The sequence below is a fragment of the Carassius auratus genome, chromosome 42 (genome assembly GCF_003368295.1).
Source record: "Carassius auratus strain Wakin chromosome 42, ASM336829v1, whole genome shotgun sequence".
Classification (NCBI taxonomy): domain Eukaryota; kingdom Metazoa; phylum Chordata; class Actinopteri; order Cypriniformes; family Cyprinidae; genus Carassius; species Carassius auratus.
In genome coordinates this window covers 9387525-9414725 of record NC_039284.1, presented here as the reverse complement: position 1 = coordinate 9414725, position 27201 = coordinate 9387525, and the positions used below count along the sequence as shown (strand labels likewise).

General features: G+C 39.2%; 1 long non-coding RNA gene across 1 annotated transcript; it reads left to right on the top strand.

The window, feature by feature from the left end:
• The first annotated feature begins 13982 nt into the window (after positions 1-13982).
• LOC113060331 (uncharacterized) lies at positions 13983-21006 on the top strand. The gene is made up of 4 exons (XR_003278230.1): positions 13983-14069; positions 17277-17527; positions 20314-20359; positions 20846-21006. It is a non-coding gene; the product is annotated as an uncharacterized LOC113060331 (long non-coding RNA).
• The last annotated feature ends 6195 nt before the right edge of the window (positions 21007-27201 follow it).

The following is a 27201-nucleotide window of genomic DNA, read 5'->3' as shown; positions in this document are numbered from 1 at the left end:
TCAGGACCATCTGATGCAACATTTTTCTAAAACCTCAAATGCCAATGAAAACTAAAAATAATTATTTTTCATATTCATCATAAAATATTGGTCTGACTGAATTTTGCCACATTTACAACCCCTTTAAAAACAGAGACTTTAACTCTCAACTGACTCACTTTCCATGTCCTTCAAGAGGACTTTTCTAGGTGCACCTGGTGCTACAGGGAAACAGGGCCATGGCTTGAATATGCAGTCTGGGCTTCTGAAAGGATCATCACAGCTGTTTGGTGGCTGGCCTCCCTTGCCTGGAACAGACCTGAGAAGCTGCATTTCTTCCTCTCTGTCAGCCGCATGCAGGAGACTCAGCCTGTCAACTGCTCAATTCTGCCAAAACAAGCCTGGACCACTCCTCTCACACCATGGGTGGAGATCATTTTTTTCTCTAGACCCAAACCTGATCCCCTCTCGCCATGCACTTCCCTGCATTGCTGAGGGTTAATTAAATGACTGCAGACAACAGAGAAACATAGGGAACGACAATATGCAGGCAACAACTGCGGCTACGTTTTCAGCCTAAAACACACCAGAGAACTGTGCTGGAAATAACCATGGAATATATCTTTACCCTTCAGACCCAAAACAGTGTCTTTCCTCGGTCACACGGCCTCATAATAACATGCTCAACAAAAGGCCTCTGAGTGTTCAAATATTTTATTTGAATGATATGTTTCAATGTACAGTACTCATCAATCAATCAATCAATCAATAGGGGGAAAAAATAAGGAATTTACGTATTAAATAAGTCACTATGAGATATAAAGTTTACAATTACAAGATATTGTCAAACAAAATCAGACTGTGTGATATAAAGCGACATCATGAGATATAAAGTCACACTTTGGCATATGTCTCCCCATGGAAATGCAATATATGACATATTTGGCCATATGATTGATATTGTCATAAGTTATAGATAAGATAATATATAATTTCCCCATATGTACATCTTTTGGCTAGATATAAATTTATAATATATATAAAATACATATATTAAGTTTGTATATATATGTACATATATTAATAATGTCAATGATGATTTTTTATACAGTATTAAAGTGTACATAGCAACCGTATGTCAACAATACATATTTTATTTATAAAATGCATATATGTGTGTGTGCAATATATGTATTACAGATTCATAAACATTCTTATTTGTGTGCTCTAGATATATATGTTAATATATGAAATTGTTCCAATTTCTAATAGTTTTAATAGATGCTGTTACCTCATATATGACAATATATTTCAGTTATGGTAATTGATCTATGTACATAAATGACACTTGTGTATGGGGTTAATTGTACGTTACTCTGTAGTCAAATAAAGTCACATGAGATATTAAGTCTATTAAGTATGATGTAAAGTCACATTGTAGACAAAAAGCACACTGTCCTTAAGTCATCATTTGAGACATAAAGCAATTTTATGAGAAATAAAGGCATAACTGACAAAGAAAGTCACAATGAGGGAGTTTGGGGCCTAGCAGACTGCTGTCAGTGTTAAAAATAGAAGTAGATGTAATTGAGGTGGCCTTTGAGGATTGGAGCTCCTGCAATTTATTCTCTTTCTTTCCATCTCAGCCTCACTTTAGATCCCCTCAAGCCTGAGAATGGTTAGAGAGGGCGTTTCGGTGGGGCACTCTGGGTAAAAACACATAAAACCCCTTCATCCCTCACAATTTTGAGACTTGCACTTTGCTCTATTGCTGCACTCTTTTGCAGTTTGTTCCTCCCACCTGCTGTTGGCAGATTGACGGAGCAAAAAACGAGACTGAAAAAACAACATACAAATTTCCTGTGTCTCTGCCTGCATGTTGAAAGGCTGTATCTGAGCCATGCAGGACCGTTACGCCTCTCAGAGAGAGCAAAGGAAAGACATAAATCAAGGCTGTTTCATGTAAGATATGAGATTTTCATTTTCATTTCATTGAGCCTTTCAAATGAAGCCTTTTATGCTGGAAAATGACTGACAGTTGTAATGGTGTAATGCTCACAGAATGAGCTGAAAAGAAAGAGGCAGTGAGCCGACTTAGATTTGATCATGAAATACCAGCCTCTAAAACAGAGCTGGCAGCCTAAGCCCAGCTGATTCTGCTTTAATGCAGCTCATAATGTGGAAAACTGGGAGCCCTTCCTGTCCATAATTACAGGGTACCAACATTAAAATGTGGTGATTGCTTTAAAATGAAAAGCATCTTAGTGCAAAGGAACGTACTGTTAACAAGGTTGTAAATTACCACAAGGTTGAAGCAGAGAGAGAAACACTTCAGTTTTCCGAGGTGTAAGAAAACAAACCCACAGCACGTTAACAGAGATCCATGCTGAAATATGAATAGTAATTGAATGAATGACAACATTATTCCTTTATAAAACCTACTATCAAATATATACTTGCTGTGCTATCTATTGCATTTGTGTATTTCCAGGACAAAACTCTTTAATATAATACATTAAAACAATATATATATATATATATATATATATATATATATATATATATATATATATATATATATATATATATATATATATACACTGCCATTCAAAAGTTTTTTGTATTTATTTATTTTTGTATTAATTTTAAAATGCTTTCATTCAACAAGGATGCATTAAATTGATAAGCGAAATAAATTATATGTATAATGTTACAAACGATTTCTATTTCAAATAAATGCTTTATCAAAGAATTCTGGAGAATGGGTCAGAGTTTGCACAAAAATAAGCAGCACAACTGTGTTCAACACTGATAACATTAAGAAATGTTTCTTGATGGGCATTTTATATGATTTCCAAAGGATCATGTGACACAGAAGACTGGAGTAATGCCTGCTCAAAATAAAGGGTATATAGTTTAAATTATAACTGTATTTTCCATTTTCAGATCCAGATGTTATAGCTCTAGTTGGAAAACCTAAGAGTAGTAAAACAATATGTCTAATAATAGTTTGCTAGAATCTTTGCATGATGAACCAACATCTTGTACAAATCTTAAACTGCTCTGCTTCAGTTATGATTATAGTCATCCATCAGTCTATATCTTAATGGGTCAGTGTTTCTATATTACCTCAATGGATCACAGTGTGGCACAGGAGTTGGTGCCATGATGCCTGGGCATGTTGTGTCTGGAGTTGACTACACACATGCCAAGGGCATCTCCTTTCAACATTTCCCATGGAGACTTCTGGAGCTTCCTGGAAAAGTACTGTTCATATTGCAAATGGATCAGATGGCCCTTTGCAATAAGGGTGGAGCCACCTTGGAGCCCTCCATCTGCTGCCTATCAAGGGAATGAAGATCATCTTCAAGTGTCCTTGCCTTGAAAAGCCCCTGATAGAACAAAATGATGGAAGGCAGTGAAGGATCTCTTTAAAGTCATGTTCGCAGATTCTGATCATGCTGCATCTTTGTGCATTTATTGTAGCAATTAAATTTGCATGTGAATCTAACAAAAACATTTTCACAATGGTGTAGAGAAACTCTTTTTTTTTATTTGATCAGATCAAGCCATGTGCAGCCTATATGTTTTCTTCTTTTGCAAATGCTTAATAATGTTTAATTATTGTTGTAGCTATGGCACAGAGGTTAGCATATGTACGTACTCATGACATTGTAGCAGCGCTGCTCGTGTTGATGCAAGTGTGGTTATTAATATCCCAGTTCTTTCCACTTTCCAGTCATTCTATATTAACTTGCAGGGTGGTATGACCAAAGTCTATATTATGAGTCATTGTATGAGTAATTTAATATCACAGTAAATGTATAGGTCTATATCATGCTGTTGTGAAAATGGTAAACTCAAAAACACGGGGAGGACTTGATCCAAATGCAGGATTATTTAATTTTTTTAAAGCAAAAACATACAAGAAAATAGAACAAAACATGTTTGGTAAATAATAATTTATGTAAAATGTCATAATTATGAGATAAAACTCAGATTAGGAGATACATATATATAAGATATATTATATATATATATATATATATATATATATATATATATATATATATATATATATATATATATATATATATATATATATATAAAAATTAGGAGATGAAAAGACAATTGTGAACATAAAAAGTCATAAGGTCATGCAAATTACTCATTACATATGTAACTAATCATGATTTCTTCAAATGTTTACATATCAGTTGTTTAAAAAAGTGAAAAGTGACACACACACACACACACACACACACGTTTCTTTTTGTGAAAAGTGGGGACATCCCATAGGCGTAATGGTTTTTATATTGTACACTTTTATATATAAAGGATCTCATTATGTTTTTTTTTTTTTTTTTTTGGCTTTGGCTGAACATTCTCCTCTTTCTGTGTTTAGCTGAGGCAGCTATCTGGAGCATCCACACACAGAGAAATTACCCTGCTAACCATCAATCCCTTTTCTAACCGTTGAGGAGATGAGACAGGCTGTTGGCTCCCATCCCAGCCTCCTTTCTCTCTCATCAGTTTCTAATCTGCTGTGTTTGGGTTAGAAGAGCCACAGTCACTGCCATTCTGGACCACGTCCAGCCAGCAGGCCCAAGGCCCAAATGGCCTTGTATCTACCTCCATGCTGTCCACATCTGCTCCCACTCAGGACCTCACACCCTTCAGGGTGTACAGAGCACACAGACATACAGAAACCCGGATACACACACAACCAGGCTAGTGCCATTTTTCATGCTGATGTAACTGGAGGGGCCTGGTCAAATCCATCCATCAGTCTAAGGCATCCTTCAATCTGGACCAAAGCTAATGCATTAAAACAACTGTGAAAAAAGCAACAGCGATAATGGGAATGTTCTTTAGGCCAGCAGAGAATGCAATCAGACTACAAAACATAACTTTAACCACATATAAACAGGCACACAATTGACAAACAAAGTAGCTAATTGGATACATGTGAGGGCGGTATTATTAGTTGTTTGCTTTCATTTCATGGTTGTTTTGTCCTTCCACAGTGGAATTGTGATTCTGCGTGTATTCCCTGAGTAAACGTTAAAGTTAGTGGGCTATGCAACGAATCAGTCGGTATTATTGAGTGTTAGAATTTATGCTTGTACCATAGTATTATAAAATTAAAGCTGCACTGGTGAGAATAGAATTTCACATACAAGGAACAGCCTATATATAACTACAAACTGAATGTCAGAATGGGAAAGAAAGGTGATTTAAGCAATTTTGAACGTGGCATGGTTGTTGCTGCCAGACGGGCCGGACTGAGTATTTCACAATCTGCTCAGTTACTGGGATTTTCACGCACAACCATTTCTAGGGTTTACAAAGAATTGCGTGAAAGGGTCATCCAGTATGCAGCAGTCCTGTGGGCGAAAATGCCTTGTTGATGCTAGAGGTCAGAGGAGAATGGGCCGACTGATTCAAGCTGATAGAAGAGCAACTTTTGCTGAAATAACCACTCGTTACAACCGAGGTATGCAGCAAAGCATTTGTGAAGCCACAACATGCACAACCTTGAGGCGGATGGGCTACAACAGCAGAAGACCCCACCGGGTACCGCTCATCTCCACTACAAATAGGAGAGGCTAAAATTTGCACGAGCTCACCAAAGTTAGACAGTTGAAGACTGGAAAAATGTTGCCTCGTCTGATGAGTCTCGATTTCTGTTGAGACATTCAGATGGTAGAGTCAGAATTTGGCGTAAACTGAATGAGAACATGGATCCATCATGCCTTGTTACGACTGTGCAGGCTGCTGGTGGTGGTGTAATGGTACTTCCAGCAGGATAATGCACCATGTCACAATTTCAAATTGGTTCCTTGAACATGACAATGAGTTCACTGTACTAAAATGGTCCTCACAGTCACCAGATCTCAAGCCAATAGAACATCTTTGGGATGTGGTGGAACGGGAGCTTCGTTCCCTGGATGTGCATCCCACAAATCTTCATCAACTGCAAGATGCTATCCTATCAATATGGGGCCAACATTTCAAAAGAATGCTTCCAGCACCTTGTTGAATCAATGCCACGTAGAATTAAGGCAGTTCTGAAGGTGAAAGGGGGTCAAACACATTATTAGTATGGTGTTCCTTTAGGTGAGTGTATATCTTATTATGCCATAATTATGAATTACCATTCCATAAATGGGCTTCCATACATATATATTTAGCAAAAAGTTATTCATGTAAATTCGAAATGGGGATATCGCTTCGATAGACCAATGTACTTTGAGTGTAAACTAAACGAACCATTGCACATTGGCATGCAATTATTGCATCCAGCTGCCGCTGATCACAGCGTGAGTATAAGAAGGCAGCAGGTGCAATGCATACCAGGTTTTCGCTAAGGAGCCGAGCCGGAGACCTGGCAGCTCAGCGGCGGTACAGCAACCATTGCGACGGGACGTGGCGTCTCCGTTCCCTCCTTCAGGGAATGAGGGTTACCATACGTAACCGAGACGTTCCCTTTCAGTCAGTCACTCTTGACACCACGTCGGTGACCGACGCAAAATGGTATCTATCAAAGTGGCATGGTTGCTGCCTCTTCCAGTGCCCTGTGCGAGCAGCCTGTGCCCCTATTAGGTGTAGGCCGGGGCTCGGAACAAGTAGTTCCACTCACTATTGTCAAAGCACTACCCCACTGGGTGAGATTGGATAACACTGGGAAGACGAACCCGTTCCGCTTGGAACAGGAACGCTTCGGAAGCCCCATCCTTCCTGAAGGAGATCTCGGGGGCAAATACACATATAGCATCCGTCTAGGAGTATATGGAGAAATTTGAGGTGATTAAAATCCTCTTGGGAAGGCAGAAGTCTGCCGGGGAAACACAGGCTCCAAAGGCTATACCGTGGACTATACACATACGAGTACAGCTTAGGTCTCAATACGGAACCCGGCCTTCCATGGTTCTCACAGATTCCTTATGAAGGCCTGGCGCCGGATATTGCGCCATGTCCAGCTGCCTAGGGTGATGGAGGATCTCAACAGGGTCTACAGTATGGACACTCTGGAGCAGTTTAAGCAAGCCGACACTAACCTCTCTAAGCCTCTCAGTGCCACTACCCGTTTGAGGTGAGAACACAGCTAGGTTCTATAGGTTCTAGCAATGCAATTATTTGGAGGTGGGAGGATTATTGCATGCCAATGTGTATTGGCTCGTTTAGTTTACACTCGAAATAGATTAGTCTATCGAAGCGACATCCCCATTTTGCGTCGGACGTGGCGTTGAGAGTGACTGACAGAAAGGGAACAGTAGATTTTAAACACTGCATGAAACATTTAGAAAGATAAAAAATTAAGATATCTACATCAGTCTTTCTTAACTGAATTAAAACACTTAAAATGCTTAGAAAAAAGTTCATTTCTTGGCAATCTTTTTTTCTGGCAAGAAAAGCTGTTAACATTACGTCATCCAAAATTTCGTCTCAGCTTTTTGACTAAGGCGTCTGCGGGCCCTTGGCAGTGATGACATATGAGTGAGATCCGCGCAGGCAGTGAGGGGTAGGCTGCCTGCTGCACTAATGAGCCAGCAGCTCCCTGCCACTGCGCTGCTGTGAGAGAGCAGATAAGCACAGACGGGGGTTCGCTGCTCCCATTTAAACGCCACAGTGCCGCTCTGCCTATACACAACCTGGGAACCACACAGCAAAGAAACAAAGCATCCTCCCGGTGAGGCGACTGTATGATCTTGCCAACCAACAACAAGACAGACAGAGAGACACAGGAAGCTAGAAAATCTTTAAAAGCACAGCAGTAGGGACCAAGACAGAATGAAAAAAAAAAACTGTTTGGATGGGATTAGTTTTCTAAACATGATTTGTGTTAGTTATTAACACAGGACACCTGTGATGTTGTAGTTTTTACTAAAATGGAGCGTCTGTTGTCTGAAAGGTCATGCGCTCTATGAAACCCACAGAAATTCTTATGATTTATGTATGTTGCATAATTTTAACAATGCATAATTAAGGCGAGGTTTATACCTGACAGCACTACTAAAGGATCAGTTCTAAGTGTTTTCATTTTCATTTGATGTTTGATGGGATGCCAGCAGTACTTAAGCTACCAACTACTTCGACCTACAAGTGCAAGTCATAGAATGGAATTTGACCACAACACGTTGAAAATACTCATAACTATGAGGGTGAAAATCAAGGTTTGTTTAAAAAAAAAACATTAAAGATGAAGGCATAAAAGATGAAGGCATATTAAATTACACCACCATTTATGTTCGAAATGGTAATATTTTAAGTTTTTGAAAGTTTCGTATACTAAATGAGGCTGCATTTATTTATCAAAAATACAGTATTGAAATACATTCCAATATGCTGAATCGCTGAAAAATAGCTTATTATAATCAAAACGGTTGCACTTCTTAATATTTTTTTAGAAGCCATGATATACATTTTTCTAATAATACATTTACTTTTTACTTTTAACAGCTGTGGTCTAAAGTTTAGAATCTGATTTGTAACGTGAAGGTTCAATACTCATGGCTGAAGTGCCTTTGAGCAAGGCACTGGACCCCCAGCTGCTCCCCGGGTGATGGAGCAACGAGAAAGATAATGTCTCTGTATTGAGAACTTTGCTAAAACATACTCCAAAAGTCCCATCACTACATTTCCCCTTAGCACTGTAATAAAAGCAGAAGAAACCCATCCAGATTTGGTGTTTGCATTGTAGATAACCCTGCAGGCCACAGGGGAATGCGTTCCTCTTCTTTAACAGGACTGTATTAACCCTATACTAATGCACCAGATGCCAAGCTCAAATAAATCAGTTGGTAACAGAGTCCACATCTGCAGCAGAGGAAGCAAAGGGAATGCTAAACCTTTAGCTTCCTTCCACCATAAACTATTTAGCTGCTGCTGCTCATCCATCTGGGTGCAATTTTGTAAATGAACAAAGGGTACAGCCTAAATGGCAGCAAATCTATTAACCAATTACACAAATTAACAGTGAAGACCGAAAGAAGAGAAAGGGAAAATTATTAGGCCGCCATTCATTTATTCAAAGGTGAAGCGTGTATGTTTTCAGTGCTAAATCATCATCCCAGATTAACGCACAAAAAAATAAATAGTAAAGTAAAAAGTAGTAAACCTCTTGGAGCTTGATTTATACACTCTGGCTCCATTGCTCTATCCCAACTGCCACCCTCAGACTTTTTCTGTGCTGCACTGACTATTGGGTAAGAGTCCATTGTTAAGTAATGAGGGCTCACATTAAAAGTGTAGGCTCATGAGAACTCTTATGAGAAGCTAAAATGTCAAGTGCGACACCCTACTGCCTTGTGGAATTCTGAGACATTGTTCTGGGTGCTTGAGTAATGTGACATGTCAATCTCAGACAAAATTTAAACACTTCTATATAACTTCACATAATCCAATGTATATATACAATTTTTCAAAAGTTTGGGGACAGTAAATGTTTTTATTATTATTATTATTTTTATTTTATTTTATACATTTATTTAATAAATGAAAACTTTAACACAGCAAGGATGGATTAAACTGATTTAATGTGACAGTAAAACTTGCATTGAAAAAAAAAAAGGTATCTTAAATAAAGTACCAGTGAATGCTGGCGTTAACCGATATCCAAGAATACATCCAGTTAATAGCTGCACACTACACTCTAGTTTAATAAAGAGTTCATTTTAGATATTGAGGCAATTTTAATTACTCTATAACTAGTACTGTGGGTTACCACATCCCAAAAGATGATATGAAAATGTATCCCTCTTTATGTTCATATGATGAGATATCTCCCAGAGTGCAAAGCTTAATATTGCTAATAATTAAATATAGCCTCACCGCCCTGTAGCCTACTATAGTTTAAACTGTCCAGAATTCAGAGGGATACTGCAGCATATATTCCTACCTTCTTTTCAATAAACGTAATTAAAGATATGATGCGTATACTTTATTAGTCCTTCTTTGGGTCATTTTATTTTATTCTATTAGCTGTTTCAGGGTCGTATGAATTAAATGAAATGTTCCTTTCGGTTTAACTGTAGAGTGTATATGAAGATGATTATCCAGCAATCTTAAAAGGCTCCTTCAACACTCTATAGTAAGTGCTCTTACTGTATGACCACCAGAGGTGTCAAGTAACGAAGTACAAATACTTCAAATACTTAAGTAGAAATTTGGGGTATCTATACTTTACTTGAGTGATTATTTTTCAGCCGACCTTTTACTTCTACTCTTTACATTTTCAGGCAAGTATCTGTACTTTCTACTCCTTACATTTTAAAAATAGCTTCGTTACTGCTATTTCATTTCGGCTTGTTTTCATTCCGGCTTGTCATCATTCAAAAAAAAAAAAAACCTATCCAGATAAATCGCGCCATCCGGATGGAGTGAATTTGATTGTGGTTGGATGAGAAGTATAAACATATACCATTCCGACACCCTATTGGTCTTTACGCGATCCATCGCACCTGCACGTGACACAAATCACATCACAGTCCAGCCAGGACATAGACAGTTTTGGGTTCGTTTATCAAAAGATATATTTCTTAAAAGTAGGGTTGGGTATGGAACCGGTATCCGATCGCCTCAGAGTCAGTCCGCTTAAATTTCACATGAAACCAGCGTCAGACCGGTCTCCTCCCGTCTTTGAGCGCGCTCTTCAATCCGCAGAGGCGCAGACCGCGAACGGAGCAGCGCATGCGCACTTAAACAAACAGAGGACACAAGGTATGTGTTTATCGATAGATTGTTCGAATATCCATATCTGTGCAGTTCTTTGTCATAAATACAGTTTACAAAAGGTCACGAGGTAGCAGTCGGTTTCTCATCTGTAAAGTTTTCGCTCATCACACCACAGCCGTTTCCTCCAGCGAAAATCTAGCCTTTAACACATATGAACGAACACATACTTTAATTACACTTACTTAAATATACTTAATTTAATCATACGTACTTTATACATACACTACTGTGCAAAAGTCTTAGACACTTTAGTATTTTCACTTAATGGTGTTCGGACAGTTATTTATATATTTTGCTGTAGTATGTCAGTATAAAATATCAGTTTACATTTCCAAACATTAATTTTCCCGTTGTCAGACTGCTTGTGCATTCAAAGTCGCACTAGATTATTATTAAAATTAATGACCAACTGATATTTCCTACTGACATACTACAGCAAAAGATATAAATAACTGGCTTAAAACCCTTTTTGGGGAGAAAATACTAATTTTTCCATAAGACTTTTGCACAGTACTGTATTTTAAAAACGACATTGTTGCTACTTTATAAAGAATGACCAAACAGTAATTCACAGAACTGATTTAAAACAGTGACAGACAGCACTCATGTTACATTTTATATCAGAGTGAGTGACAGAGATACAGTAGAAACATTATGTGTGCTTTTGTATTAAATAATGACCCAGATTGTGAAATACATTTATTAGCCTTAGATTAAGGGAAGCACAACTTGCACAACAAGCTATGGATTTATTTTAAATATTTGTAATGTTCTTTAAAGTTATCCATAGTTTTTTTGTGTTTCTTTTTTTTTAAGTATCGGTTCAGGCACCGTTTAGGAGCCGGTACCGTTTTAAAAGTATTGAAAAGGCACTGGACCCTATTTAAAAGTTATTATTTCTCACTGGCTCATTTACCAAATGAGTGCTTTTTCTTCGTCCTCCATAAATTAAGCTACTGTAGGTAGTTCGGTAGCGAGACGTTTTAATAAATTTGCGTTTTCGATTGACGGTGCCATTGACAATGTTGTGATAAGTAGGCTATACCAACTTTGTAACTCGTTACCCCCGAACACTGGACATAGCAGACGTATGTACCAAATACAAGAAGCTATCAATCAAGAAAGTATCAGGATTATGATTTCTTTTTCAGTTTTAGTTTTTGATCAATCACTTGGATTAATCATTCATTTTGACAGCACTATAATGTTTACTGTAAATAGACCACCATACAAGTGTAATTGTTACTAAGCCTGCACCAATGTTCTTGTCCATTGCCCTCGCAGATTCCTGTAGCTAATCATGGATGTACATAAACATTCCATTAAAAGTTATTGATGACAAGCCTCTGAAGTTTGACTTTTTGCACTATAACAATACTTATTGGCAACTAGTCATCATATCTCTAGTCCTTTAATGTATTTGCATTGTACTAAAGTGCGTTCATTTTAAATGGGCATATATGCTGCTGAGGAAGACCTGAAGGTCGAAACGTTGTTTAATTAAATTCCTCTGGAGCAGTTGTTTTCAGTGTTCAGACTTCACTTCTTTATTTGTCTATATCATTTAGTTGTCTTGCACCTGTGTCCTAATTGGATGTTTGGGATGTGCACACCATTTTTGTATTTTTATATATGCGGCTGAAACAGGAAGCCTAGTGCATCCCAAATTTTTCAACATGAACATTATAGTCATTATGGCCTATGGCCTTTAGAAAAATGTTTTTTGAGGCGGTGGGGTAGTACACAATAGGCCCCTGTGGTGCGGCCTAAGCTTTTGTTCTTAATGGCATTTTTTTCCCCTTACATTACTTTTGCTTTTATACTTTAAGTAGTTTTTTAAACCAGTACTTTTACACTTTTACTTGAGTAAAAAGCTTGAGTTGATACTTCAACTTCTACAAAAGTCTTTTTAAACCCTAGTATCTATACTTCTACTTGAGTAATGAATGCCAGTACTTTTGACACCACTGATGACCACAGAACAAAACTTTTTATATTCTATGAGAGTCTGTACATACTTCTTTAGTGTCTGCCATTAGGATGCTATTGAGTAAATGAGGTCTTTGTTCACAAAGAACCTTTGGATGAGTGAATCGAGGAACACTGGTGACGATGTGAACCAGAAAATAAAAGCAAAGAAATACTTGCCAAACCCAGCATATATTCAAGTAGTTTATTGGTTTTTCACATGGCTCTGGAGAGATGCTGGATTTGAAATCAACCCCCAGCAGCTGTCAAGCCTGTGAAGGGTCCAGGCACACTCATAAACACACACATGCAAATAAACAGCCCTGCTGAACATTGCCTGAGGGAACGGTGACAGACATACAATGACCATTACTTTAACACAGATATACAGGTACAACTGTAATTACAAACAGACTGTCTTAGCCATAGCAAGCTAATTTAGAAGGGTTAGGCAAAATTCTGATTTTAATTAATTGTTTTGGTCACACCTACGAGAATTGGAATTGGAATTGAATTTAGAATGAAAGTTTAAAGTTTTCATCTTCTAAAAAGTGCGGGCATATTTACCAATGTTTGAGCGAAATACAGTAATTTCAACAGAAATCTATACACAATCAGAAATTTTGAATGAGGGAAAAATATTTCCTCTCAGAGATTTTGTAACAGGCTCAATTTGATCATGTGATATTGCAGTGTTTACCAACAGAATGCACTTGCAAATGTAGATGCAAATGTCCACTTTAGTGACACCTCTGCCCCTCAGGAAACACACCAAGAAAATTATATACAGTATATAATGAATATAATGAAATTCAGATACATTTGGCTTTTATAAAAAAAAAAAAAATCAAGTGGTAAGATTTATGCTTATATAAAAACATGGCATGTCAAAGCTGGCCTATAAAGAGCAGTGTGGGCGGTTACACTCTCAGTCTCCTTATAAATTAGGGGAGGGCCAACAGTTTCAAAGGGAGGGGCTAACATAGAGTACAATTACAAACATGCCTTGGCCATCCCAACTGCTCGAAACCTGAACAGAAAAGCTTGGAATCCAGCACAAACAGAGTGGTTCTGACTTCACACTAAGGATGTCATTACTATTTACACAGCTAATAGATGTTTGTAAAAAGCTCCTTTATAATAAGGTTGTTTCATGTTGTTTGAATTTATTTTGAGAAGTATAGGGCAGTGATCCTGAAATCTGGCCCACAAGATCCACTTTCCTACAGAGTTTAGCTCTAACCCTAATCAAACACACCCGAGCATTCCAATCATTGTCTTCAGGATCATTACAAAATCACAAGTAGGTGTGTTTGATCAAGGTTGGAGCTAAACTCTGCAGCGCTTTGGCACTCTAGGGCAACATCTGAGGAACCTGGTGTAGGGTATATTTAAAGCATCCTGGGAAATTAAGTTTTCTATTAAACTATTGTGGTCTAAATTATTGAATTAAAATAAATTATATAATCTAATGTTTTTGAAAATAACCCCATATGTTGTTGTCTTATGATAATATTTTAATAGGTAATTCTGTACTTATTTTACACTTTAAAAGATTGTTAACTTTTCTGAATCCGAATGACATATTTAAATGATTGACATTTTTAGAATCATGTTTCAGTTCTGCATTCTGTTTCACATTAGTTAAAATCGACATTAATTCAAATGAATATTGATGAACTGAATTGCTATTTAAAAGGCATTCTAAATTAGATTCCGGCATTATACTGTATATTGTTTACTTCTTAATAATTGGCTTAAAAAGCATGGCACATGTTGAGGGATTGCAGTTGAGGGATTGCAGTTTGTGTGCATGCTCACACACACACACACACACACACACACATACATATATGGGTGATTTGAGTTCAGATCTATCTTGTGACGTTTCCTGATCCCATTACTCTGTTCCCATCATTAGAGCACCTCTTACTGAAAACAGAAACTAAGCTTACTCTTAAGAAAAAGTTAAATCAGGTAATGTACAGTTCATATGTACTGCAGTGCTTTTCAAGCACACCAAAAAAGCTGGTATAATGGTAACATAACAAAATATAACAATCCAAATTGACTTATTCTTCAAAATCAAGTCTGGAAGGCTCAAAAGTTGCAATAAAAGCTGCTAGGGGTGCATCAGAGCAGCACTAGTCAGACGTCACGTCTGTTGAGAAACTCTTTCAGCGCTAAAGCCCGGCCTCACCTCAGTTATCTCTCAAGCCCTGTATACTCACTTAATACCCTCCTCTGTTTCCTGCCCCAGCCTCTGCCTTCTGTCATGCATATCAATGCTGCATGAGAGCTAGAACAGAAGGATCAAGGATTGGGCCGAGCACTGAGGCCTACACAACAGTCGGAATCAATCAAGTCTGCAGGATTACTGCTCCACTGAGTTGTGATCAATAGATCCACAGCACTATCCCCCTGCCAGGAGATTGACGGGGGTAAATAAGAGGCTGTTGGCTGATACCCTACCTCTTATGTAGCCCCCCTTCGCTCCGATCTATCATGAATGCCCACACTAAAAGGGAAAACAGGGGAGCGGAGGGCAAGGTTTTGCATTAAGTGGGTAGAGCAGAGGTTCCTCTTTGGTCCAGTGCCTTCACACAATGACCTCAGAAGAGAACAATTATTCCCTTTGTGGCTTTAAAATGTCTCTGTCAGTTGAATAGAGAAAGTGAGGGAGAGCAAAAGAGTGACTGATCGATTGATAGATAGATAGTTTCGGTGATAGAGGGAGAGGAGATGCTGAGATAAGGAACGTCCCTCTTTCAGATTTCTTGAAGTTCAGGATGGAGTGAATCTTGAAATATGAAAATGACACTGAGATGAACAAAGTGGATTTCTAATGAAAAGCAAAAGGGCTTTTTCATGCTTTGATAACCAACTCAAATGTCAGAGCAGAAATAAAACATTGAGCAAAGAGTTTAAGTGAGTGTGTTTTACAAAGAATGACCAGATGGGGGCACTGCTGTAGTTTTGGATGTGCTTACAGAGCAGACAACTCAGCAGTCAGGCTGTTAACATGTTGAACACACACACACCCACCCACACCCACCCACACATATACTGTGCCAGGCCAAACCCCCGTGTTTACAAATCAATTCCTTACATATGTCACATGAAAAATCACCCATATTTCTAACTTTTCCAAAACTATGTTGCAATCCATCGACTGCTATTCATAATTAAACAGTGTGTATTTGGCATATGGCCAGCAAGAAAAAATGCATTACTTGCATTTAGTAGTTCTCAGCTGGTTTTGCATCTTGACTTAACACTGGATATCAAGTAGCAACTCAAAACATTGCTAAACATAACCTTTGTTTATAGTTGTCCTACTCACTAAAAATAAAGATCATAAATCAGGTGGTCTTAGCTGATTAAGGATGGTCTCCCTTAATAATAAACATATTAGCAACTGCATAGCAACACCCTGGCAATCACATAAATCCTCTTGACAAGTTTTGGCCGAGCTGGTTAGGTTGGTCTTTATTGGTTTTATATGGGTTTTGGATATTTATCAAGTCAGGCTTGGAGACTTGGAAACCTAGCAAAGAACAATAAACCATTTAATGCTAATTTAATTGTTTTTGTCTTCTCTTTTAGCAGAGTATCTTGGATGAATTGTAATTAATTGTTTAAAATGTTGCTGTATATTCATGAACTTTACTTTGGCATATCCAGTTTTGTTTTATTTTATTCCCCTCTCCAGCATGAATTATGTGTTGTGTTTGTGTTTTCTTTGCATACTCTAGGTTAAGCCTAATTTGGCTTGTTTCTACCTATTGACACATAAAATTAGATACAATTAGAAATGGCCAACCTTAACAAGAAAAGTTGATCATTGTTATTTGGCTATGACTATATGGCTAGTTGGATTTTATCATGTGCTTTTACCATTGCATTATGAGATTTACCAACAACAGCCATCCTAATCTGCCAGGCAGGTTAAGAAAGCAGCCAAACACCTATACTAACTCCACTCCAGCGCGGAGTCTGGGTTGTATGTTCTTTAACTCTAGTGGTTTTGTTCCTGGTTTCACAGTATGTCATGTCATGTTGTCATCTACCTCACGTGTCTAAAGCTTCTACTAAGAGACAGATGGATTGGAAATAAAATACCACACAGTTTGGACTTTTTCGCCTTTAACATCAAAAAACAAAAGACTTGCAAACGTTTTCAATCAAAACATTGAAATTATATGGTTAACTTTGGTTAATCTTCTTCCTCTTGCGATCTGCATAAGAATTGACCTGTTACCACTGTTATTTTAGTACCACTGAGATTCTATTAATGTAAAATTGTATTAATATTTAGATTTTTTAGATTTTCATTGCAACTGCAGTTAAAGTTTTAGTTAAAAAATGTGTTTTGTGTCATTGTTTCTAACTTTTTCTTTAATGTCTATAATGTGTTTTTTTTTAATAATTATTATTATAAATTTTAGTTATTTTAGTATAAAGCTAAACAAAATGTCAATGTGAAATATTGCCATGGCAGCTTTCTGAGATAACATAAGTTATTTTATTTATGTTTATTTTGTTTCAAGTAACAAATGTGTTTTTTTTTTTGTTTTTTTTTTTAATTACAGTTTACCTGCAAATCACTTTCGGGTCACAACCCAATAGCTGGGATCCACTGGCTTACAGTACATAACCAGCAGACCCAGTACTTATTACAGTGGCATCATTAAACAAGACACGGCACATCTGGCTAATGCTACAGACGACAAGTAAGAGCAAGTCTAACCTCATGAGAGCCATAGATAAAGACTTTAGCAGAGGCACTGACCTCCTGCGTATGGCCTACCTGCGGAACAGCTGCAGTAATGTCCTCAGTCAGGTAATTAGTCTTGCATTAATACACACGCTGTTCTTATCTGCTCTATTAGATGACCATACAGCCATGATGATTTATGCTCCTCTGAACTCTTTCATGCAGCCTGCAGTTTACACAATTATATTGGTGCAAAGCGTTACTCAACAGACCCTTGGGGAAGGCCATGCGAGCCAAGGCAAATGTGTTGCTGACCTTTTGAATATGAAATGGTAGTTTAGTGCAGTTTAAAATGTGCTATGATACTGCCAGGCTTCAAATGAGGACATTAGAGGGGTATTCACTAACAATGAAATGCATTTTTCCTCCACATAGCAAATTCAGTTTATTTCACCTGTGCTTCTCTAAGAAACCCAGTCGCAGTGTTTTTTGAATCTGGGGTTGTGAATTAATCAGTTGGCTGGATGATTTAATGACTCAATCGTAAAGACATATTTCGTCTCTCAAGGAATCAAGGGGTTTGAACGAACAGGCTGAGTGAATGCCTCATTGACTCACACATGAAGACTTGTTTCTGAATGAATCAGGGTTTGAATGAATCAATTGAGTGAATGATTTATCGACTCATAACACCCCAGTAGAAGTCACTTGTCGCCACCTTCTAAAGTAATGATGTAACGTCTCACTAGATTTTAAAGTCTATATTTTAACATTTGTAAAAAAAAAAAAAAAACCTAGAATTTTTATTTTATCAAAATATCATAATTTGATCTTCCACTGCATTCTGCTTTCCAAATCTCAAAATCCAATCAATAACCAAATGAATAGAATCAAACCCCTGACGTACATTTATTTATGCACTGCAGATCTTGTGATGTTTGTGTTCATTGTTTTGAGTCTAGAGGTCAATCTGTCATGTTTGCTCTAAAATATATGATCATGGATTCATGTACATAACATGGCTAAACCATTTAGCTTAATGCACCTGGCTAAATTGGATTGTGGGTGTTTAGTGAACAAAGCAGGTTCTGTACTGAAACCATGTGCAAACCCTTTATGAATTTCCTTTTTTGAAAAAAAGTTTTTAGTCAGGAAGAGGAAGATACAAAATAATACAAACCTTGACGGGTAAACTGTAAAAAAAAAACAGGAGGTTAGTGCTCCGCTAACCGCCAAAACATGTTTGTCTAATTCAAACGAGAGACACATAATGTCAAGGATGGACCGGCAAATGCTTGTTAAAAACATCCTGCAGTTACCGTTTTGAGTGTCAAGCAGTAAACAGCGCAGGTAAAGCATTCTGAACATAACGCACTCTCAGTGACAGCTGCACTTAATGGCTTTAGTGCAGAAGCTTGAGACGCAGCTAATGATGGCCCCAGCACTATTAACTTCACCCATGCTGAAAGACGCATAGATTATTTATGCACAGAAAGATGTGTTGTACTGACATTAATGCAGAAACAAATATATGCCTGCCAAATAGTTGCACACATGCTACACACTCCAGCACAATGGGTTGAATAATGACAGGATGACAGGCAGAAGAGAAAGGTGTGATTTAATGCAATTCAGTGGTTGCTTTAAATTACATTAATGTAGACTGCACTTTTAAAGGCTGATTCCACTCATTTTGCTCGAATATCTTTCTTCGAAAGGCTTGTTATGTTTTGATGAAGCACAGGCTTTCGCTAGAGTTTGGTTGTAAGCTTGTTTTCTGAAAACATTCCTCTGAAAGTTCTCAAAGTGATTGACTTCTCCATCAAACATCCAGTGTAGACCTTTGGAGAAACTGCTCTTTGGAGAAATGAAGCGATATCTACCAACCTATGTGTCTACATTTCAATGGTTGTTTTATATTGGAAAAAGTTATAAAGATGAACTGTGGCAGGCCCTCACACACAGCCTTGGACCCCGCAATCTGAAACCAGAGTCTTTTCATCTCATGCTATTGACTAAATAGAAGCTCAACCTGTAGGCCAACTGGTACCCCCACCAATGTCTCCCACCTATTAAATTCTTCACCTCTGATGTGCACATGTTTGTCTTTCATTAGCTTTCATCTCTCTCTTTTTATTGAGCTTAACCACCGGCATGAATGTGACTGGCTTTGATGTGATGCTCAGCCCAGAATTAATCCATATTTACCCCACTGCTCATTCCGAGCTAACAAACATTAGCGGTGTTGTTCTTTGATTAGCGCAGGCTGAAGTGAGCAGTGTAAATCTGAAATGTCTGCCTTGACTGCACCAGTGTCTCTCATTCCACTCCCTTTGACATGGATCGGTATATTGTGAACACGGATTCGGCATTAGCAAAGGCCTTGATCTGCTAAACACTGGGGCACTGATGACTCAATTGCCTGCAACATAATTACAAGGCTGTGCATTTCAGTTATAGTTGTTTATTGCTGTATTACATAGCATGACTAATATGATTTTAGTATCAATTATTTTGTTTATTTACTATCTTTGTCATTGCTGTTAAAAAAGCAACTCAGATTCATGAAATATGTGCCTTTGATCTCATTTCTTCAAAATGGTATTATGTTGTTTTTTGAATATTTCACAACATTTTCAAACTTTTAAGAATAAAATGTACAGGGAATGGTGCAAAATTTTGTGTTCAAATTCATCTGAAACAGGTGAACGTGATTCTGAATGGTTTAAGTTGGTTGTTGTAGTGTGCAAATCGAGGCAGTTAGCAAATAAAATATCTGTCAGTGGTGCTAAAGGTTAATGATTGTGTTTGAAAATAACATACTGATTATACCAAACCCATATTGTGCCATTTTAGCTTGCTTCTTTGATCTGAAGTCTTTGATCTCTTTTACTGTAACTTGTGTTTCACAGGACACTTACCCAAGAACTCTGCATTTCCAGTGCACTGCAGTACCAGGTGAGCTACTGAGCAAGTTTACCTCAGAAAAGTCATACATATGGAGCTGATTATGTGACGTTTATGTAAAACATATTATTTCAAACATCATGCACTATAAGTAAAAAAAGTTTTTGAAGTCATAATATATTACTGTGCAAGGAACTGCACAAAAGTAAGTCTATTAATTGACAGTGTGCCTCTGAAATCGTAATTTGTGTGAAATGGAGTAAAAGTTGTTGGTATTTTACTGCCACTAGTGTTCATTTGAGCTGGAAACTGCAGTGCATTTTACTGGTATGTTTTGTTGGTTGGTCTTTTCCCATTCAGTTCATGTTGCATGCAAGACAGTGTCTTTGAGAGATTGGTGAGAATGTTTACTGTTTTTAGAATGCATTCTGGGAAATCCAATTAGACAATGAAAAACAACTAGGCCTGTGTGTTTTTGAAAGCAAGCTGAAGTGGAATTGTTCTCCTTTACTTTGAGCTGGTCTGCTATGTTGACAGGAGATGGAATGATCAGGGACTTTTTCCGTGATCCCAAAGCATGGTGGTGAGGGGTAGGCATTCCAAGAGGATCTGTGTCAGGTCATCGCTGATGGAGAACACTCTCTTAATGAAAGAGATGTCTTCTTCCTTCACATCATAGATTAAGCTTATCACCAATTCACAGCTGTGTGTTCTTGAATTTTTTATGTTTGGAGACACACTTACATGATATTGTGAAATTATTATGTGCCATATTGTAACGTTTCGGAATTCAGTTAAAATTTGAGGGTAAATTATTTTCAACCGTACATTTTAGTCCTCACAATCAATGCACATGATTTTACATTTTTCATTGATGTAGTCTTTGAATGTCAAGGAACCCAGGCAATGATTAAACTCATTCCCAGCTAATTTCAAATAAAGAATAGTTGGCAAACTGTGACATAAGGGTCATGCACAAAGCCAAACTATTTTTCTATGAACCTCACCAAAAGTAGTTGTTAACAAAGGCTCAGCGCAGGGCCCAAGATCCTTCAAAGTGGCCTTCAGAGATAATTGTTTTCTTTTGTCTTTTAAAGTTACAAAAAAGTACAAAGAAGAAAAATCACAGCAATAAAATGATTAATATTTTTAGCCCACAGTGAGAATAGTTAACTAGTTATGTAAATGAGTGGCTGTGACAGAGTCTTATTTGAAGCTGGAGCGTTTGTTGTGGGCTCCCACTGTACTCTCTGCTTTCTCATCACAGTGAGGGACCTTTTAGACATTTCAGTAGGATACTTATCTGAATTATTCATCTTGCTGATCCACAAATGATGTTGCCTTCTCATTTGGGCCTCTTATTTTGTGGTACACAACACTCTTATCTGTTAGAAGACCCAAAATGTATTCTTCTGTTTTAATAAAACACACACATGCACGCACACAGGCATGCACGCACACACACACACACACACACACACACAGAATGCAATATAATTTTAAGATTGCAAACGTGTGATGATTAAGAGTAAGTTGTTAAGACAAAATCAGTCAGGTGAACCTCAGTAGGCTGTGACTGTAACCAAATTGGTTTTAAAGACATGAACATAAAAACTATATATATATAAACATATAAAAAAGGCAGTTATTACTACTACAATGACTTAACATATTTACAATGTTTTTAATTTGTCCTGCTGGTGCATTTTCCCTAAATTTTCCCTATTAATTATAGCCATTTAACATTACAGTATAATTGAAAGCCATTATTTTAAATATTTAATAGGCTCTGAAATGTATAACAACTTTTAATTTAAGTGATTTTAAAACAATCTTCACATAAACTATATTATATATGCATAAACTATAAGGATTCATCTTTATTCAAGCAATAAAAGTTAATCAGCGACTAGAACAGTCCAAGGATTTCTCTTTTTCTTTTTTTTATCTATGATTTACATCAATGACAGACTTCAGCAGGTTGCACTTTAAAATCAGCGCTGTCTCTTTAAAACCTGATGAATATGACGTGGATCTGACACATATCGTCTCTAGGTAACGTATGTAACCCTAGTTCCTCGAGGGAATGAGACGCTGCGTCGAAACGCTTTGGGGAACGCGTTTAGCATGAGCGACTCTGAATATGATATCTAATCTGTCTTATAGAAAAGTGTGACGTCATGGGCGAGGTGACGTAAGCAACCAGGAAGCTATAAAGGCACGAGCCGCACAGCCAGCAAGCGCCGGCAGGGGTGCCGGGGGTATGGCCTCGAGACGCAGCGTCTCGTTCCCTCGAGGAACTAGGGTTACATACGTAACCTAGAGACGCTCTTCATCAGGAACTCGAGCTGCGTCGAAACGCTTTGGGGAACGAGTACCAACGCTGCCAGACTACCAAACCCCTGCCTAGTGTGTATCCAAAGAGCACAGCTTAAGACGAGGGGAATGAAGTGCCTGAAGTGACTGGCATGTCTAAGCCATAGAATCTTTCAAAAGTAGAAAGCGTGGTAACCCCGTAGAATTGCAGATGTCCAGCATGGACGCACCTGCTAGAAAGGCCTTAGAGGCTGCCATACCCAATGTAGAGTGAGCCTTGGCTCCCGACAGCGGGGGACGACCAGAGGGCTCAGAGTGGCGTTGATAGTCTCAACTATCCAACGACTAATAGTCTGCTTAGAAGCAGGGAAACCCCTCTTGGGGGGACCGCAGCATGCAAGCAATTGGTCCATTTTTCTCCACAGGGCAGCTCTGTGGGTTTATGCATCCAGCACTCGAGCTGGACACACACAATTTAGCTTCTCTTGGTCGGGCTCCCGAAAGGGAGGAGGACAGAAGGCCTGCAGCACTACAGGTTGTGGTGTGATAGAGGGCACCTTAGGAACATATCCCGCTCGAGGGTATATGAACACTTTGGTCATGCCAGGTGCAAAATCAAGATAGGTAGGGGCCACTGAGAGGGCCTTTAAATCTCCTACTCTCCCCAGAGAGGTAATGGCCGACAGAAAGGCGGTTTTAAGAGTCAGATGTCTATCTGAGATATCTTGAATTGGTTGAATGGAGATTTGTAAAGAGCCTCTAACACCACACCCAAGTCCCAGGGGGGAACACGGGACCATACTGGAGGTCTCAGCCTCAGCTCACCGTGGAGGAAACGTGTAACTAGGGGGTGTTTTCCCAGAGACTGGCCATCGAGAAGGGCGTGGTAGGCCACAATAGCCGCCACGTAGACCTTCAACGTGGAGTGGGTCAACCCTGCAGAGAGCCTAGCCTTTAGAAACTCCAGAACTGTACCAACCGGGCAGTTTGCTGGGTCTAACTGGCGGTCTCTGCGCCATGAGGTGAAGAGTTTCCACCTCAGGGCGAACAGTTTGCTCGTTGAGGGAGCTCTGGATTGGAGAAGGGTCTCAACAACCTCGGTTGAGAGACCGGCTGCTTACAGTTGTGCCCCCTCAGGGGCCATACCCACATTTTCCACAACTCCGGGCGAGGGTGAATTATCGTACCCTGCACCTGCGAGAGTAAGTCCGTCCTGATCGGTATCTCCCACGGAGAGCCGTCGAGGAGCGAGACTAGATCTGAGAACGAATGATGCTCACTGGGGACTGCTGCGCCCTGGAACACTGGCAGGGTTGGCAGACCGGCCCCCAGAGGGCGCTGAGGCGAGACGGGAAACGTGTAATGCGGTGTACGCCGCTCCACCCCAGTAGGGGCCGCCCTCTGCAGTCATCACCGAAACGTGTCAGGACTTCTTAACCGAGGGCCTCACAGCCTGAAGTACGGCCCTCAGATCCACCTTAGGCTGGAAAAAACCCTGGTTCAGAGCGTGCTTCAGCCTCCGGTCCCGACGCAGGGGGAGCGCGGGTGGCAACTCTCTGACTACAGACTGGGAGGGCTGCTCTCGCCCAGCAGCCCCTCCAGCATATATAATTCTCAGAGTGAGATAAGTGTCATTTATATTCCTCAGAATTTAATGCAAACAAACAATCAGACAAGTAAACATGGTCTGCATTGTTAATATAGTTCATATCTAACTTCTCAAAGTCAGATAGATTCTGAATTTAATTCTTGAGAATTAATGCAGTTAACCAATCAGACGAGTAAAGACGGTCTGGATTTGGTAAGATTTACATCAAAACTGAAAATGATGTAGTACACGCGTTGCCTCGGCAACACGCGAGCCGCTTAGTCACACAAACAATATAAATCTCCTCGAGATAAGTAGCTGCGAGTTCACAGAGGGGGAAGGAACCGCTTTGCGTGCTTCCGAACCTCGAGATGAACTCTAAATCTAGGGAATACGGGGGGAGATAGGCAGAGCCGTCTTCGCCCCGTCCTTAGATATACGAGAAGCACAGTCCGCCCCCTTATTTTTATTTTTATTTCTAGAGCTGACTGCGTGAGCTGCGCTCCTCATTAATGCTGCTCATTATACAGTTAGGCATAATATGTTTGTGAAACTGATGCTTGTGTAACTGTTTGTCTGTGCAACTGATGTTTATGCAGCTTATGTTTGTGCAACTGTGAGCTCATCGACGCCCTCCGTTTTAATCTCCTCTGAGAAAAAAAGGCGGTGCGTTACGGCCGTCACTCGGGGGGAAGGACTGCAGTACTCGGGCTTCCGCACCCGGAGATTGGGCAGATCTGGCGGGTGAGGTAGGAGATAGGGACGCGCCCGTCTCCCTACCTTCCAGCAGATCTTATCTGCGAACCCAGCGAATGCAGGCGCCACTCCGCCTCGGCGTAAGCAAGACCGACAGCGCGAGGAATGCTGGCGAAGACTCCCCCTCGAGAGAGTCCTCCGGGATCGAAGCGTCCACACTGGCTTGTACCAGTGCAGGCAGTCGGCTCCCTCAAGAGCCGAAACAGCGTGCCTCAATCCCAGGCAGACCGTGCACAGACCGTGTATTCTCACTCGTGATGAACACACAATCTGAAACGCGATCTGGATTCGCCTTTCAGATGTCTCGTCTTAGCTTTGCTCTTTGACTATTGCTTACTCTTTGAGGAGCAAATAGTGACAAACAACAATAAATAAGACTGACAAGACAGAATGACATGCACACACAGAGCGCTTGCTGAAAACGCAGAAGCTGAAGCCAGCTGTGCGGCTCGTGCCTTTATAGCTTCCTGGTCGCTTACGTCACCTCGCCCGTGACGTCACACTTTTCTATAAGGCAGATTAGATATCATATTCATAGTCGCTCACGCTAAACACGTTCCCCAAAGCGTTTCGACGCAGCTCGAGTTCCTGAAGAGGTCATTTAAGACTGTATATCTCATTTAAGACCACGTTTACAAGGTAACTCGCCAAAACCGTGTATTTAGACATAATTGTGTGTGTTTTAGTCATTTGAAGCGCTACTGGTGCGCTGTCTGAAGCGGCTCATCGTATGAAGCCAATACATTTTGGGCAATTACATTTTGATTGCAATGCAGATTGTGTGCAATTCTGGGGCCCGTTCTTTGTACGTCACTAACTCAGTTAGCTGGATTTGAATGTTGACGATTTGGCGTGATCTTGGATCATTTGGTTCTTCGAAGCTCATCCCGGAGCTGCTGTCATAGCAACAGGTCCGTTAGCTTAAACCTGCTCGGGAGCAGGATTATTTCATGTAAACAGGATTAGATCGCTTTTTTTCAACCAGAACTGACACTCAAAATATGTCTGCTACCACGGCTACTTTATTACAAGAGTTTCGTACTGATCCAGGGACAATAATTTAAAATAATAATCATTAAAAAAATATTTAAAAATAATATAAAATGTTGTCCATAACAGCCTACTAGTATAGACACAGCCAGTTTTACCCTCTAAAATATTTATTTGTCATAAAATTATTACTTCATAATTCTATTAGAGTCTTAAACACATGCTATACAGATAACGGAGTCGTGCATTATTTTGAGTGATGACTGCTATTATAAGAGTGGCTTGATGAAGCGCAGGAGTTGCAGATAACATGATACTGACCCTTAAGAAACTTTCATTAATGCTGTCACGTAACAAATCTATCCAAATATAAAATGAAATGAATAGATAATTTCTACATTGAAATAAAAATGTAAAGACTGCACAACTATTATAAATTGCGAATCTAAATAATTGGGAATCATTAAAAAAATTCTAATAAAATAAAAACATGTATCTACTATGTTTCATGTATCTATTATAACATTTATGTAGTTTTGTTTGCTTGGCTGTTTCCTTATAAAAGTCAACAAATTTGTCCAGAAGTTTTTCGTCAGGTGTCGTTTTAAAATTATATGACGTCATTACATTGCCGTCTTGCCACCAGCCAATCGCTGCACTGCTGATCATGGTTTCGAGTATCGATACATATCCCCTTTTAAGACAACACATGAACGCGCAATAATCTCAGATAACTCAATCCAGCGATACTAATCATACACAACAGGTGTGTTCGAAGAACCCCATTAGCCGGATCATGATCAGCACGATGATATCATCTTGGATGTGTCATTTGATCTCGGATGTAATAAGCGACGTACGAAGAACAGGCCCCTGGAATAAAGATTGTCCAATATTACATTTATAGCCGGTCGACCATTGCATCTCTCAACCCAAAAATTTCCCACATTGCTTATTTAAAATAAGCAAACAGGCAGTTCTTTGAGCTCTGGCTGCCATCTAAACACTCCGTTCTTGTTTTGGATTGGTGTGTAGGTCATTTCTTGTTGTGACCGTTAGCATTGCATAACTATGCCCCCCCTTTTGTACTGATCTCCTATGACTGACTGTATTCATCGTCTGACTGCAAGAACCAAACTGTGATGGTTTGGGATGAATACATGTAATGTTACACCACTGGTGTCTACACTAGATGCGAGCGGCATCTATGATATAAATAAACGCATGTCGCGCTTGGTGTAGA